At 36.1% G+C, this 16012-nt stretch overlaps 1 non-coding gene across 1 annotated transcript; it reads right to left on the bottom strand.

Moving 5' to 3' along the window:
* Positions 1-5484: 5484 nt before the first annotated feature.
* On the bottom strand, positions 5485-5591 carry LOC143594772 (small nucleolar RNA R71). The gene has a single exon (XR_013146398.1). It is a non-coding gene; the product is annotated as a small nucleolar RNA R71 (small nucleolar RNA).
* Positions 5592-16012: the final 10421 nt, after the last annotated feature.

Here is a 16012-nt window from a genome sequence, read left to right as displayed (position 1 = left end):
TTTTGGATTCGAGCACATGAACCCCGAGCATATCCTTGTTTATCCCAAAATTATCTCTTTTGGTCTCGAGCACACCTTTGCTTTCGAGCATGCTCGACGTAAAAAAAGGAAAAATTTGAGTATGCTCGTGAAGGGATTTAAAGGACTTATGTGTGCTCGTGAACTGAAAATACATGCTCGTTCGTAAATTACAAGCTTTTGAAGAAACTTTTAAGATTTTTGGTGCCATTGACCTTTTGACCAAGCTAATCTTTACAGAAGATATATACTAAGGGTATATTGGTAAATTTTCTCCAATCATCAACAAGAAAAAGGAACTCAAGCCTTATAAAATTTTCACAAATTCATCATGAGCTTTACAAGAACAAGTGTTGACCAAGATTACGGATTCAATCACTTAAGAGTGTCAACCAACATAATGTTTTGTTTATTTTTTTTATTACAGAATCTACAATCTTGACAAGGATGGTCAAGATTGTTTCACCCACACTTGATTTGAAGACACGTTTGTTATTGACAATCGCAACAAAATTGGGGGAGTAAAAAATCTTTGAATTTCATTGCAAATTGCTAGCTTCAAATCAAGTGAAAGACTCAAGTTAAGGAAAAGTTGATCAAGATCAGTAATCAAAGTTTCTTTAGAAATGCTTCTTTGTTTCTAAGTTTTCATATTCCTAGTACGGATGAGAAGATAAAGTCATCACTAGTAACAACGTGAATGGATGATCTATAGAGTTTAACCTCCTATGAAGATAGTCACTTGACAATCAAGAACGGGTTGTAGTTGACTTGAATGCTATCTTGATTCAGGGAATGGTTTGAAGATGATTTACAAGGGAAAAAATGGGTTAGAAGAATGGAAGATTATTTGATGATCACATTGATTTATTTCTTTTTGTGATGACCTTGTTACTTGAAGTTGATCTTTGAAGTTCAAAGCCTCGTTCATATGGCTATACAATTGTATCCAAATGTGATAGAGGAGAAATGATCTGAAATGAACAATGGGAGAAGCTTAACGTGAGGGGGGAGAATTTCAATGAAAGACAATGGGTTTTGAGGTGATACTGGAAGAAATTTGATGGCGTCAGTCTAAGAGGGAGATTGCTGGGAATTATATCTTATACCGACGCATCGAATTATTATTATTACGGGTGAAAAATATATTAATATGTAAGGCCCCATTCCCGGTAACCCTACTTTGGTGTTGGATTTACTCATAAACACAGTTCTAAAATCAGAGTTAATTTAAACTTTGGCGGAATAATTTAAAACTTCAACATCACATTACAAACATTCATTTTTATCTTAACATACAAATTGTCTTTTCATAACATAACATAAAATAGTCATGACGCTTCTTCATAGATGCCAGCTCTTTAGCTCATGCCATGTGTCCCTCCTGAAGCCAGCTACCTCTACCTGCATGCATACTAAAAGTCAGCTATGCTGAGTGAGTTCTAGTTAATCAATTAACATACAATACATTCCTATCCTTACTCATACGCGTCCGAAGATACGTATTCATACCTTACTTTGCTATTACTTCTTTCACACATACACCATATACATGCATACGTACTTACATACTTTCTTTCATAAAACCCTATGGTATACCATAAGCTATTCTATCTTAAACAACTCAGATATTATAAGGGTCTGGTCCCTAACATCTCAGATATTATAAGGGTCTGGTCCCTATCATTTCAGATATTATGAGGGTCTGGTCCCTATCATCTCAGATATTATAAGGGTCTGGTCCCTATTATCTCAAATATTATGAGGGTCTGGTCCCTATCATCTCAGATGTTATAAGGGTCTGGTCACTATCATCTCAGATATTATGAGGGTATGGTCCCCATCATCCTATCATAAGCGCATACTTTACTTGTCTTATGTATATAATATTTACATACACATTCATTCACATAACCATCATATAGTAATAACATTCAATGCACGATCATACACGTATCATATACCTATCACCTAAGATAAGCATTTTAACTGCCACATAGGAGTATGCACACAGCCCCGAAAACATAACAAGAAAATGGGGCTAGAACTCACTTGGAGTCGATTTCTCTCGCCATTAATGGTAATGCCCTTCCTCAGTTGTGCACGGCTAACTGTACAATACATTACGCGTGTCAATTATCCATTATTACTACTTCCTACATCTAAGTTAATGAAACTCTCAACTAACAGGGGTCCGGGGACAACGCCCCTGGTAGCGGGGTCGCCCCTAGCAGGGTCCAAGGGGCAGAGCCCCTGGCTGGGGTTGAGCTGGCATAGAATTTCGTTAATAGGTCCTTTAACAAAAATGCATCAGAAAATGAATCGGGTCACATTTTAATAACAACTTAAACAATTTTGTATGGGAGGAATTTGGCATAGAATTTCGCTTCGCATAAGTTTTTCGCTTCTCACGGCTGAGCTAAGCGAAATACCTGTTTCGCTTCTCACGGCTGAGCGAAGCGAAATACCTGTTTTGCTTCTCATGGATGAGCGAAGCGAAATACCTGTTTCGCTTCTCATGGCTGAGCGAAGCGAAATACCTTCCTTTCTTCGTTTTTACCATTTTAAAGCCATTTTACTTCGTGACTCTTCCTCAGGACCTGATTTTTACTCTTTTTCAACTTTCGACACATTCTGACCCCATGCACCTGATCCTGAACCCATATCTCTCATAGTCCAAACGCCACCTTTTTACCTTAAAATACACTCGAGAGGTTATAACTTACCAAGTTTATATTTTTCTTACATTGCACAACCCGATCTATTATTATATCTGTTTGCATGCCGATTCTAACCAAAAAACTTAACCATTTAAACCGAAACCTACCTTTTGCTTCGGGTTCGAGTTCAGATCCAGACAATACGTAGATCTAGACGTGATTCTTGTTATTTTATGACATCTACACACGAGATTCTTCCTTCTTTTTTTACATGGATTTGGATCCGGAATGTAGAGAGAAGGTGTGTGTGTTCTTGAGTGTGTGTGTGTGGTGAAAGGTAACAAAATAGTGAAAGGTGGAGGGGTTAGGCTTATATAGTGGGCCATGGGCCCCACAACCCACTCACCATTCCAAATCCAAATATTAACCAAACACTTAGCACACGACTAACTTAACGACACACAGTTAATAACAAAACTTTCCATCATTTACTATATAACAAAAGTTGGATGTTACATAATATTTTTGGTCTAAACCAAAGGTGGATGGCTTGAAGACCAAGACATGCTAGGGTAATATAAATAGATATATTTGTTTATTTGTCTAGCATGAGAGTGGGTGTATGATATAATGCTAAATATATAAATCCCTTGTATATTTTAATTAATATTTTTTTAGTTTTTGTTTGGTTTTTATTAGAATTAGTATATTACTAACATAGTTGAATAATGTAGGTTCCGGAATTCGTTCGTGGTTAAAAAGGGAGAAAAAAAAGCTAAAACAAGCCAACCGGTGAACCGGAGCATCAGAATTGAACCAGACCGCATCAGAATTGAACCGGACCACATCAGGAAACGAACCGGACCGGTCAGCCACTCCTAGCCCGCGGCGTCGCGCGACCAAGAGGCAAAATCCCGCCGCGCGGCGTTCTAGGCACCTAGTTTCTCGAATTTCCTTCATTTTCTTTATCAGTATTGGGCCTAGGAAACTTATATAAACACCCCTAAACTTAATCCTGAGCATACCCTGCCGAACCAGTGCCAAATTTGGAGTTTCCTGGAGCTTGGGATTGCAATATTTGGCGGGTTCGAAGGTAAGGAATCAGCCGGTGAAGTGCCGATCGATCAAGAACGAAGACTACGGGTTTTATCACCTATTTTCTTCCGTTTACATGATTTTTCACCATGATTTCCTTTAAGTTTGTTTTTTTTGATTTTATAATGATAGGCTATACATTATAGACTGCCTAGACTTATGATGAACCTATTTTGATGTTGTGTTTTGATTGGGATTTATTTATTGTTATGGTTTTATGATTTAGTAAAAGGTTTAACTATATTAAATTGATGCATACGGATTGTTTGATTGATTGTTATTATTCCATAGTTGTCTTGATTATTGTTTTTCATTATGATAGGTTGCTATTAGGTTAATTACTTTGTGTTCTTGATTATTTTATGACTGATTTGCAATAAGATCGTAGGAATAATAATTATTAATTAAATAAACCTAAGTGTGCTGCTAGCCTAAAATCTGTTAAGTGCTAGGCTATTGATAGATCTTTATTATCTAATCTTGCTAGACTTAGTTCTTCGTAAGGAGTCCGTCTAGGTTTGATTATTTATTATTGTTTATTGAATCAATTAAATATATTAAATTGTCTTTGATTTCTGTGCTGTAAGGTAGGATTTCATATAAAGGAACTAAGTCATAATTAATTAGGTGACCGTAAGGAAACTTTATTTTTAATACCGGTGTGCGTTAAAACTTATTAGAAACTCGTAGGTGTCTCTTGAGAAGGGTCAGGGGTCCTGTTCGGGTTTTCTCTTAAGTGTCTATTTTACGATCCCAGTCCATAACTTAATATTTTCTCGGTTAATTCATAACTGAAATTTAGGGGATTCTAGCCTGGGTAGTTTTCTTATCATCATCTTATTTACTTAAACTTGTGTTTTCGTTTATTTTACTTGTTTTCTTAAATTAGTATTTATTAATAGTTTTAAAATAGTATTTTTATTGAAAACCCACCGTTAAATAAATATAAATAAATAAGTCGCGTCTGTAGTTGAGTCTAATTTAGCTAGTAAACGTAATTAAAAGAGTCTCGTGGGTTCGATATCCGGACTTACTTAGCTGTACTAGAGTCGACCGGTTCACTTGTCGGTCAGTAGTTTTAGTTAAGTTAAGAGTCTAACTAATTTATTCTAATTTTAAGTTTAGTTTATTTAATCTTATTTTTATTTTAGTATTTAAATAAAGTCTATTGATTTGGTCTTGTGTATTTTTCAGGTTTATGCCACATCTTCGTTCACAAGGACCAATTTCGTTAAAGCCAGTAGCTAGTTCGTCATCACCAATCATCATAGATTCTCCACCGAAGTCATCACCACACAGTTCACCACCTTCGAGTCCCAGAACTATTCCCGATATTCAAATGGCTGACAATCGAACCGTTTACCCACAAACCTTTGAGGGTTTCACCGGAGATCACTCGCTCATCATCACCCCTGTAATTGATAACCCATATCCTGGCAGATTCCCTCTTACGTCATAGCCAATCTCACCCAGAGTAATCTATTCCATGGTCGTGACGATGAAGACGCACCAGCACACATCAACCGTCTCACTTGTGTACTTAGAACGTTCAATTTGCAAGGTGCTAATGAAGATGCAATTTTCCTCCATTTGTTCCCGTTTTCACTTATGGGTCGTGCCGCCACTTGGCTCGATTCTCAACCTGCTGGAGCATTGGAAGGCGTTGCGTACCGCTTTCTTGAAGAAATACTTCCCACCTGCCAAAGCATCTCGTCTCCGAGATCAGATTCATTCTTTCCATATGGAGCCGGACGAGCCGTACTATCAAGCTTGGGAACGTTTTCAGAGTTTGCTTACCCGTTGTTCACATCATGGTCTTACTTCGTGGGCTCTTGTTGAGAAGTTTTACAATGGACTGACATATGAGACTCAGGCTCGTTTCGACACTGTTACTGGAGGTAACTTAATGGATAAGAAAAATGTAGTTGAGTGTAATGAGTTATTTGAGAGTTTTGCCCAATCATAGTTTGCTAAAAAGCCACGTAAATGGAATTGAAATCCCGTCACTAGTACACCCTCATCCGTCCGAGGTGCGCACTAGGTCAATCTAGATGCTAGTGTGGCTGCTGCCTTAGAGAGCCTAACCCATGAGATGACAGAACTTAAGGCTAAGGTTGATAAGTGTGAGTTGTGTAGAGGAGGGCACGGGACTTTAGATTGTCCGTTGATGAGTCAGGAGCAGGTAGAGTTTGTAGGAGGGCAGAATAGGGTTCCTAATACATTTAATGGAATTAATAATTCAAATTGGAACAACTATAAAAATAATAATTATAATTCGAATTTGCGTTCCTCCGGTGCACCCCCTGGTTTCCAATCAAATTCAAATCTTAACCGGGGGCAGGATCAGTCGTTTGGTGGGGATCAAAGTAGTTAAGGTGGGAGTAGTGGACAGGACTTGGGTGGTAGTTCCAGTAGGTTATTAGAAATGATGAAACAAATACTGGTTAGAGATCAGGAAACTCATAAGAAAATTTCCGATCATGATTTGCTAATTAGGAATCACCAGTCCGCACTTTTAGATCTTCAGAGAACCATAGGTGATATAGCCCGACGTTTAGATGAGAGACCCCCAGGTCAGTTTTCGGGTTCCACTCAGAAAATCCAGCATCCCAGTTAAATGCCATCCCCACTCGTATGTCGTTGTCTTTAGCTGACCGTTCAGTGAAGTACCCTAGGGGAATCATAGAAAACTTGCTCGCGAAAGTTGATAATTTAGTTTTCTCCGTAGATTTTGTGGTTTTAGATATGGAGGCCGATGAGAGAGTTCCTATTATTTTAGGTCGTCCATTCTTGCGTACAGCTAGGGCACTTGTTGATGTGTTTGAAGGTAAGATCACCCTTAGAGCCGGCGGCGATAGTGTTACATATGTTGATAAATCCATTAGACATACGAGTGGTCAAGACGGTCTCATTGATCCATGTCATCCCGTTTATGTGATTGAGTCTTTTATTTTGGGCATGGATCCCCGTTCCGTCAGATTTTGTTTGGAGGATGAGAGAGAGGTCACGAGTTCTCGATAATTGATTGAGTTTGGTAGAGAGAGAGGCGGTGGAAAGCGAGAGTTTATGGAGGTTGATAGAGAGAGAGAGAGGTGGTGGTTTGCAAAAGTTTGGAGGAGTTGTAGATAACCGAAAAATGATTGATGAGTGGTCGTATCGTGATGCAGTTTCTTGGAGGACAATGGAGTTATACCGAGGTGGAGGAAGCTCCACTTGGGCAGCCGATTAGATCACTCAGTAGAGTGTCTTGAGCGAAAACTCAAGTGTAGAGTTTGTATATTTGTCCCATTTTTATTTTTGAGTCTTGTCGCGTCACTAACATATATTTTTGTAGTTCTTCTTTGTTTTTTGTTTTTAAGTTTATGCAGGATTGAGAGAGTTAGAAAAATGACCCCCATGAAGTATAATGAAAAATTCAAGTGTGGGGATGGAGTAGCCAACCTGTATACTTTTTATTATTTGCTGCTATTTATTCATGTTTTATATATTGGGTGGGTCGGTTGGTCTGGTGGCATGATCTTGAATGCTTTAATATCTATCAAATGGATAAGATATATTTTTAGATATTGTTTGTTGAAATTTTGCCGCTTCCGTTCGTGTGTGAGAAAAGGATGTTTGTTTGTTGAGCACGCTTGAAGTTGGAGGGCAGCTATGGAAGAAGACTTTGGCATCATATTTCATGCGCATATTACCAGCTAAGTCTTTTCCATTATTTATCTTTTTTATTTTTTGTTTTTATTTTTATTTTTAGGTTTTTAATTTTTTTATTCCGAATTTATTTTTATTTTTAGTCCTTATCCTTGCATTGAGGACAATATGCAATTTAAGTGTGGGGATAGGATATTTGAGTCGTAGTTAATTGTATTAAAAAAAATTGAAAAATGCCCTTTGATTTTGTTTCTTTTTGCACATAAATGGGAGATGAGGATACTTATAGGGGATCGGTTTTTCAAACTACAAATAATAAGATATAATAAAAACAGGAACACACTTATTTTGGATGTGTCGGTAGGCCCAGCTGATAGTGAAAGGCTTTTGAGAATGTAAGAAATATACCTATAATTAAGTCTTGTGGGTTCTTATTTTAGGAAAATAGAAAAACTGAAACGTCTAAGATAATTTTTAAGCACCAGTTTAGGTTAAAGCCTTCTAAATCTTAAAATTTAATTTCATCTACATACTTAATGAGCATATAAGTATATATATATATATATATATATATATATATATATATGTAGGGGTTCTAGTGAAAACTTCTCTTAAAGAGAAAACTTAAAAACTCTTAAAAACTTCTAAAAAAGTATTTTTAGCTTTTTAAAATTTTTTTTTGAAGTTTCTTTTTTTCCATTATTCTTATATGTTGTTATTGGTTCAAAAAAAAAACTTATCGGTAACCTGGTCGGTATAGTGCGCATGTGTAATAGTATGCATTGCATATATGCAAAAGTATTTGTATTGCATAGAATACAACATTATTGCACATATTTGATACACACTGCAATATAAGACTAATACACACATCGAATACACATTAGTACGTATGTGTAATACAACATTAACGCACATGTGCACAACATTGATTTTTATTTTTTATTATTATTTTTTTTCCATATAATACAACACTACTACACATATACAATACACAAATATTGAATATATGCAATAAAACACTATGAAACTCAAAAATACATAGTAATACACATGTGTAATACAACGGTATCGCACAGTAATACGTATGTGCATTACAGCGGTTTTTTTTAGTTTTATTTTTATTTATTTTTTATTTTTTAATATTTTTCGAGTGAAATATAAGAAAATATAAGAATAATGGCTAAAATAGAATTTTAAAATTTTTTTTATTTTTAATTAAAAATAATTCTTTAGGAGTTTTTTAGTTTTCTCTCTAAAGGTGAGTTTTCTCTTGATCCTCTCCCTATATATATATAGATATATGTATATAAAGTTGAAAATGATCCAATAATTTAATATGTCTCCCTCTGAGATAGTGACTTGAAGATGACATCTATGGATGATGATCGATAAAAATAATAAATAAAATCCAACAACCTATGTGTTTCTTTCGAGTTGGCAGCTTGACTGATAGGTGATAAAATGTTATACGAGCCAGGAATCTAGTTGCAAATCGATACGTTGACTCGTGCGCAATACCTTAATCAATACATTACTTGAGGATGACTACGTTACATGAAGATACATTATGATGGAGGAATACATTAGGAGGTCTAGAGAGAATCCTGCATGGTAACGGTACATAAACATAAATATGGCACAGAACTCTATGCAAACTAACTAACTTAACCTATTTATAGGCCAGACACATTCATTAGAGCTCATTCGTTAACATCACTAACAAATGAGGCTTCCCTATAACGAATGGCCCCCCCATTCGCTAAACACCCTTAGCGAATGGGTATACCTTAACGGATAAGCCTCCATTCGTTACACTGTAGTAACGAATGGGCTCATACATTAACGAATAGCCCTAGTCTTTAACGAATGAGGCGTATTCGCTAAACATCCTTAGCGAATGTGCCTTTATACATTAACTTAAAGACTAAACTACCCCTAGCCTATTCGAACAGCTGCGGACACCAAATCCGTGCACTTATAGACTCCCCCTTGTCCGTAGCTGTCGAATGCTTTCCAATACTTTAGCATCAAATACTTTAGTCTTCAATACTTTAGCGTCCAATACGTTAACAACGAATACGTTAAAGTTGAATACTTTAACTGCATATCATCAGCCGTAATACCAACCTCCCCTTTGGCTGATGATTCTCGGGCTTGTGCAAACAGACAAAATATAACTCATTGTAAGCAAACCAACAACTTGTAGCTACTCGTATCAGATCTCACCCTCAAATAAGCGTCTTCAGGTGATCATTCCGATCATCCAACTGGCATATGATATGGTTCGATCAAACGAATCAATGAGCAACAAGTCATCGGCAATCTGTCGCACCGGTAAAGAAAAAATGTCTTTACATTTGACCTCATCACCATCTTCTTGAATAACCCGATCATTCAACATCTTTCACTTCGGTCTTTACCTCTCTATAACGTCTATCCCAAAATATCACTCTTTGAAGCTCTTCGGCATCCCATTAGTTAAGATGCGCTTTTGTTTTGGGCATATGATTCAGAGTTCCAACCTTAATTAATCAATACCGAATGATCAGATTCTTTAATCCAATAACAAGACTAGTATATTCCTCAATATAATCAACCCATTTAATAATTGTTCCCTTCAACAGAAGCAATTCGCCGAATACTCGTAGCCAACATTGTCAGGATCAAAGTCCCTCAGAAAAAAGTAATCGGACAGACACTCGTATCCCACATAGTCAGGTTTCAATCTCAAACAAATCAATCCATGATCGAAGAACAATTGCAGTCTAGGACTTAGTCAAACGTCGCTTTGCAATCACGAATTACCACCCGAATTACAGTAATTTTTCAAGAAACCTTGCAAACGTAGGAAGATACCAATCAAATAACTCTTTGAAATTTTTATCTCCCCCTTTTCTTCACAAAGGCAAGGTCTTGAGAAATTCTACGTAGATCTTCAATAAGCGTCTCGTTAACTTAACCGGTTACTCCCCCCGGCCCCTCGATATGCGTGAAAAGTCGGCCGGAAAATATATCATCAAATTTTGCCAGAAGATTATCCCGCATATTTAAAATATTCCCGAAAAATTCCGTTTAAGAAAATTTTCCGAAAATACTTTTTTTTATTTTTTTTACAATCCTCATACATTACTTGTCCTTGGTCTTTCGCTACAACAGTATCACATTCGTCCAACTTCTATCCACATTCGTGTTAAAATGAATGAATGGGTCTCATTCGTTAATCCATTAACGAATGAACTTATTCGTTAAACCACATTCATTAACATTAATAACGAATGTCCACATACGTTACAACCTCCTCATTCGTATGAACAGTTGACGAATATGGAGTTACAACCTCCATATTCGTTAAATCCTATAACGAATAAGCTCATTCGTTAAACCTCCTTAACGAATGAGTTTACATTAACGAATGGGTTGTTGTTCACCGGAAAATTCTGTTAACCGCCGGAAAAACGGTTTACGTCACTGGAATCTGGAATTCAAGCTTCAACCATGGCGGAAATCATCAAATATTCATCAAATCAAGCAATTTATCCACCAGATTATCACCGAAGTCTTTGAATTTGATTAGGAACATGAATACATGATTAATTCAATCGTTCAAGCACTGAATTTGGTCTAATTCCGACTCAACCAAAACTTAAACATCAATGGCGGATTCTTCAATTCATCACTGTTAACTATCAGAATACATTACGAATGCTTGGATTTACTTCAGGAACTTGAATCTAACATCAAATTCATCAATTATCCATAGATTTGATCGTAATCAAATTCAACAGTTCTTTAACCCGATGAACACGAACAGAACCGTATCACGAGCAACCTCCGGCTCTGATACTAAATGATAAAACGATATACGAGCCAGGAATCTAGTTGTAAATCGGTATGTTAACTCGTTCTCAATACGTTAGTCAATATATTACTTGAGGATGACTACGTTACCTGAAGATACATTATGATGGAGGAACACATTAGGAGGTCTAGAGAGAATCCGGCATGGTAACGGTACATAAACATAAATATTGCACAGAACTCTATGCAAACTAACTAACTTAACCTATTTATAGGCTAGACACATTCGTTAGAGCTCATTCGTTAACATCACTAACGAATGAGGCTTTCCTATAACGAATGGCCCCTCCATTCGCTAAATACCCTTAGCGAATGGGTATACCTTAATGGATAAGCCTCCATTCATTACACTGTAGTAACGAATGGGCTCTTACATTAACGAATAGCCCTAGTCTTTAACGAATGAGGTGTATTTGCTAAACATCCTTAGCGAATGTGCCTTTATACATTAGCTTAAAGACTAAACTACCCCTAGCCTATTCGAACAGCTGCGGGCACCAAATCCCTGCACTTACAATAGGCCTATGGGTTAGGATTAAATGAACGTTCATGTATAATGACCAACAGCTTACATGCTTCCTACTAGGCTAGCAACCACGGTGAGAACATCCATGGGTGAGGTCTAAATTATGTTGAAACATAAAATTGCTCAAATAATTCAAGTATTTATTTATGAAGTTAAATTTTAATAGTTACAAGTTTTTAGGGTGCACTGATAGAATAAAATCTTCATGGTTTTCTCTTTGATTTGACGTGCTTGAAATAATTAGGTGAATTTGTGATTCTATGTGTGAGACCCTAAGACTGAGTGTTAACTTGAACTTAATGCTAAACATGATTAGAGGTCTGATCTGTCGGCTGTTGGGTTTAAGTGGACAACAATATCGGTAATCGCGGTTTTTGTGTTCTCTGTAATTAATTAAGATAACATATATGTTTTTAAGACCGTGTTTCTCTGATTCTGATCCCCTTGCAATTAGACTTTTTCAGGGACGAAAAAAAGATAAGTGTGAGGATATTTGATATAATGCTAAATATATATATATATATATATATCCCTTGTATATTTTAATTAATATTTTATTAGTTTTTGTTTGGTTTTATTAGAATTTACATATTACTAACATATTTGAATAATGTAGGTTCCGGGACTTGTTCATGGTTAAAAAGGGCGAAAAAAAGAGCTAAAACAAGCCAAACCGGTGAACCGGAGCATCAGAATTGAACCGGACCACATCATAATTGAACCGGACCGGTCAGCCACTCCTAGCCCGCGGCGCCGCCCGACCGGGAAGCAAAATCCCGCCGTACGGTTCTCTAGGCACCCAGTTTCTCAAATTTTCTTCATTTTTTTTATCAGTTTTGGGCCCAGGAAACCTATATAAACATCCCTAAACTTAATCCCCAGCATACCCTGCGAACCAAAGCCGAATTTGGAGTTTCCTGGAGCTTAGGATTGCAATATTTGGCTGGTGTGAAGGCGATGAATCAGCCGGTGAAGTGCCAATCGATCAGGAATGAAGACTACAGGTTTTATCACCTATTTTCTTCCGTTTACATTATTTTTCACCATGTTTTCCTTTAAGTTTGTTTTGTTCGATTTTATAATGATAGGCTAAAGATTATAGACTGCCTAGGCTTATGATGAACCTATTTTGACGTTGTGTTTTGATTGGGATTTATTTATCGTTATGGTTTTATGATTTAGTAAAAATGTTTAATTATATAAAATTGATGCATATGGATGCTTAGGATTGTTCGATTGATTGTTATTATTCCATAGTTGCCTTGATTATTGTTTTTTATTATGATAGGTTGCTATTAGGTCAATTACTTTGTGTTCTTAATTATTTTGTGACTGATTTGCAATAAGATCATAAGAATAATAATTATTAATTAAATAAACCTAAGTGTGCTGCTAACCTAAAATCTGTAAAGTGCTAGGCTATTGATAGATATTTATTATTTAATCTTTGCTAGACTTAGTTCTTCGTAAGGAGTCCGTCTAGGTTTGTTTATTTATTATTGTTTATTGAATCAATTAAATATATTAAATTGCCTTTGATTTCTGCGCTGTAAGGTAGGATTTCGTATAAAGAAACTAAGTCATTATTAATTAAGTGACCGTAAGGAAACTTGATTTTTAATACTGGTGTGCGTTAAAACTTATTAGAAACTCATAGGTGTCTATTGAGAATGGTCAGGGGTCCTGTTAGGGTTTTCTCTTAAGTTTCTATTTTACGATCACAGTCCATAACTTAGTATTTTCCCAGTTAATTCATAACTGAAATTTAGGGAATTAAATTGTGTTTTCGTTTATTTTACTTGTTTTCTTAAATTAGTATTTAATAATAGGTTTAAATTAGTATTTTTATTGAAAACCCACCGTTAAATAAATATAAATATATAAGTTGCCTCTATAGTTGAGTCTAATTTAGCTAGTAAACGTAATTAAAAGAGTCTCGTGGGTTTGATATCCGGACTTACTTAGCTGTACTAGAGTTAACCGATTCACTTGACGGTCAATAGTTTTAGTTAAGTTAAGAGTCTAGAGTTATTACTTAGTGTCTAGATTAGCGTTTATTTAGTTAATACATTAATAAATACTTTTAGCACCTCAGTGTACATTGAATTTTATGTGTGAATTAGGGTTTTATCCCAAGAGAGAGATAGAGAGAGAGAGAGTCTCTGCCTCCGAGATGAACTCTCCCGGGGTGGCTGATATTTCTTGTGTATGTATGTGTGTATGTATGATTGCTCTTTGTGAAAATATTTTGACTAATGAAATCATACTACCACATCTTTATCTTTATATTTTGATTGCATATTCATCCAATTTATTGATTATTGTTAATCGAATCAGGCTCCCTCCCAAACGCCACTCATCCGCCCAAACACCTTTCAAGAGTGAATAAGATTACGATTCGACCCTAGCTCAGATCCGAGCACCACTGCACTGGGGATTGGGTCCTGTCATTTACATACTCTTCTGACTATATACAACTTGATATCGAACTGGATTTCATCACGTGGGTAAACAAATAAGTAAAGGCCAAGGCTGAATTGGTGTGTAATGTAAGTTTTAGTAACTGAAAAGGAAAAAGGTCCAAATGGGCTACTAAAGGATAATGTCGGTTAAGGAATTTTATTTAGTGTGGAATTATGTATGGAAATGGGTTTTCTAAGATCCTAATCTCCATACAGGTGGTGTTATTAAGATCTCGATAAGCATATAACAAGCAAGTTCTAATTCTGTAAAACATACCGGTTTCCCTCAAATAATGACAAGTCGTGTTTTTTTTATCTATTATATAATATTTATATTAAGTATAGGGGCTAATCTCACTATATGTCTGGAATTAAGGACTGCCGATATCAAACATGTACACTCATCCCCTTGACTCGTTATCCCTGCCTAAACGATTCCATTTTCAACTTCTCATTTTGAAAAACTTTCTCGGGAAAACTATCGAGAAGCTGAAAAACCAACCATGAACAAAAAATCTAACTTGGCATTAATAGAAATAATTAACAGTTAATAACTTTGGTTTCTTAATACTCTTCGAGGTACTATTGGGCTAACAATTTCAATTCCCCCCGTCACCACACTTGAGGTTGATATTGTACTCAATCTTAAAAATTTAAAACAATTAACGAACATTTGAGGGATGGGGTTGAAATTGAATGTTTAACAATTTAAAACTCGAGAAATAGTGTGATGGGCCTAAAGCTAAAATTATAAAAACTAAGAATAACAAAATAAATTATGAAACTGAAATCACCTGATAAGAATGATAATGCAATGCTAATCACGGACCGCAAACTTTCAACACACTCGTGACATACGTCTCCACCAATGACCAATACCGACTAACCAGATATGCAAAAATCTCGAGACACGTATAAGGAAACCTCTCACAGGTGTAAGACTTAGGTGTTTTAAGAGTTATAAAATAGGTTATAAAAATCATTACTGAGCCGAATTAGTTAGTTTCATAATAAATTTTGTTAAACCAGCTAAAATTGATAAAAGACCTAACTCACTTTCGTAGGAATTACGGTTGCATTTAGCTTATACAACAAGCCCTTTAACCCCCCCCCCCAAGTAGCCCGGTTGGACGAGTGAGGTCTCGTGATGGTTTATAGTGAACAACACCCACAAAGTTCCAAATACAACATAATATACAAATATGATATATGAAATACAACAGAAAATCATCAAAAGATATATATACATATATTACCCAACCGGTTACCCATACAAATGTTCCCAAATATAAAATAATATTATACAGACTAGAGGTGTACAAAAAAACCGGTTTCAAACTGGTTCACCGGTTTCAAAACCGAACCGGGTCGACTCCCAGACCGGGTTGATTCAAACCGGCCCCTAAACCGACCCAACCCGCAGGTTCGACTCTCAGTTTGTATTCTTGCTTAACAAACCGGGTTAAAAACCGGTTTTAATAAAATCGGTTTTGAATCCGGTATCAAAACCGGGTTGAAACTGAAACCGGGTTTAACTGAAAACCGATTTCAAACCGGGTTGAATCTGAAAACCGGGTCCTGTGACTTAAGCTATGTGTTTTTTATTGTGGGATGATGGCTGGCTGTCTGCTGATGCATGCTTCTTCACTTCTTTGCCTCTTTGGGCTTTACCAACTTATCAAGTCTAATTGTCCAAAAGTAGATAACTTATAAATAACTTTACTAGTTTGCTACTTTAATTT

Source organism: Bidens hawaiensis, unplaced genomic scaffold (assembly GCF_021521415.1).
Source record: "Bidens hawaiensis isolate Kalapana, Puna unplaced genomic scaffold, B.hawaiensis_p1.1 tig00001692_1, whole genome shotgun sequence".
NCBI lineage: Eukaryota > Viridiplantae > Streptophyta > Magnoliopsida > Asterales > Asteraceae > Bidens > Bidens hawaiensis.
Note: the sequence above shows the minus strand (reverse complement) of the source record. Positions and strands in the feature narration are given on the sequence as shown.